Source organism: Ipomoea triloba, chromosome 11, assembly GCF_003576645.1.
Source record: "Ipomoea triloba cultivar NCNSP0323 chromosome 11, ASM357664v1".
Lineage (NCBI taxonomy): Eukaryota > Viridiplantae > Streptophyta > Magnoliopsida > Solanales > Convolvulaceae > Ipomoea > Ipomoea triloba.
In genome coordinates, this window is record NC_044926.1 from 20227060 (window position 1) to 20229424 (window position 2365).

Genomic DNA, 2365 nt, shown 5'->3' on the forward strand with positions numbered 1-2365 from the left:
AAAAAAGGCACAATTTTAATTACACTTAAACAAACTAGGCTTAAAGAAAATTAAACCTAGTCTAAACAAGAAAAGGACCTTGTCTGCCATACCACAAAATAGCCCTTAACCAAGAATGCCCCATTTTTTTTTCAAAAAGGCAACTCTTGGAGTAGCCCCAATTTTGCCAAAAACGGCTGCTCTTGAAGTATGTTAGAATGACAAAAACAACTCAAATGTCAAGCAAACTACAAGTATCTGTGGATTGCTTCTTAACAAGTATTTAGTTTTCTATTCAAAAAATAATTATTGCCTCAAAAGTGTTATCTTTTAGCTAAATAATAATAGGTTTTGCAAGATATTAACATGTTAATGAAAATGACTTGTAAAATTAAAAAATAAATACTCTTAAATTTTATCTTTTAATTGTTACGAAATATTATTACGAAAATAATATTTCTTGGATAATCACAAACACAGGAACGTGTTGGAGGATAGGTGTTAGGGGTATTAGTATGTGTTAGGGGTATTAGTGTCATTCACTCTATCTCCATCTTCTTCCCCTGTATATATACACTATCTGCATTTCATTCTGTAACTTCTTCTACTGTTCAATACAACTCCTCACCATTTTTCCAGTTATCCCTTCCATCTTAATTTGTTCATTCACTACTGTGTATATTCCGTCATGGTATCAGAGCGCCGGTGAGGGAGCCATGCCGTCGCGGCTTCCGACACCGGCGAGTCGAAGCCTGGAGACCGCTCAACCACTCGTTCATCTCCCGCAACAGATCCGCAGTGGATCGTTACTCCGCAGAGGAGTAACAAAGTTGAAGGAGGATCCTTACTCCGTCTCGCACTACTTACGTCCATCGACTGGAGCAGTTCGTCTCCGGCAACCGATCCACAGAGGATCCTTGGTTCGTCGGGAGTACTTCGATCCAGCGACGCCGTTCTCCGATTCACATTCAACGCTCAAATTTTCTTCAGTGAAGGTAATAGCTAGGAACTCTTACCTTCAATTGTTAGACTCCAAGTTTGATTTGTTTGTCGATGTCGGCAACAAGGTTTCCGATGTATGCGGCGAAGTTTATAGCAATCTGAGCTCAGTGCTCAAAGAAAATCAGTCAAGTGTGAGCGCAGTGCTCTCCAAATCAAGCTCATGGAGCAGATCTATGAGGAATTCGAGCAGAGTGCTCGTTAATTCGTTGTTTGTAGCCCTCAGTTCCTGGAGAAGATCCATGGAAAACATGAGCGCAGAGCTCATCAATTCTTTGTTAGTGACCATCGACCGCAGTTCCTGGAGTAGATCCAGTGAGAGTCTGAGCATAGTGCTCGTTAATCCTCCGTGCACCGTTATTTTAGCTAGTAGGATGGCGTCGAGTGGGGCTATCCTGCCGCCTCCGACGGAAATGTCGGAGGGAGGTTTCGTTCTTAGAGAATGGACGAGATAAAATGCTATTAGACTAGAGCTGAAGGACAAAACTGAGAAAGAGTTGCTAAGCCAAATCATTGATGAAGCAAACGAGTACAAGGATGAATTTTACAAGAAGAGACTGGTCAGCTTGGAAACAAACAAGGAGCAAAACCGCAGCTCTTTTAAACACCTGATCATGCTCATATCGTCTTCTTCCGACTCTCCGGCCGTTCTGGTTCCCGCATTCGACGGCGGCGACGGCTTCGTAGGCTACGATCCTCGCCTATCCGCTCACCTATTCGCTCAGTCCGAGTCCGCTATGGACCCGGTTGCGGATGACGACTCGTCGTTCTTCACTTCGGTGCCAGTTCAGTACATTCTGCCTCCGCCGCCTATCAGTGTCGTAGGATCGATAGCCGATCCGATTGGATTCTCCGCATTTTCTTTGGGAGCTAACGAGAGGTCGTTCGGAGATGAATTTGTGGCGTCGAAAAATGAAGAAGGTAGTGTCGCCAAGATGTTTGATCGTGTCCTCGAAGAAGAGTTCTCCGAGAACAATCGCTAAGCATTGTTAATTCCCTTTACTTTCTCCTCTCGTTCTGTATTGAGTCTATCTGTTCAGATTTTGAAGTGGACCATCAACCTTTGGCACTTCCAAAACTTGAGAAAGAGATTTGCAAAGGATGAGTGTATTAATGCGGGAGGTCCAACTGATTCAGATTCTAGTAGTTTTTCTAAAGATGACTCAGATGGACACAAAGCTTCAGTTCTCACAGAGCAGGATCAGGCTTGTCTTGGAGCGAGCATAGATAGAAAAGGTGTTAATGACTTGACTGATGGTGGTCGTGTGACCAGTTTGTTTGACCAGGTTGAACAAAGCTCCCAACAGAAGCCAAATCCTTCTGAATTTGATGAGCAACAAGATGGGGAGATCTCTCAGAATGATAGGCCAGCATCTCCTGAGAGGAT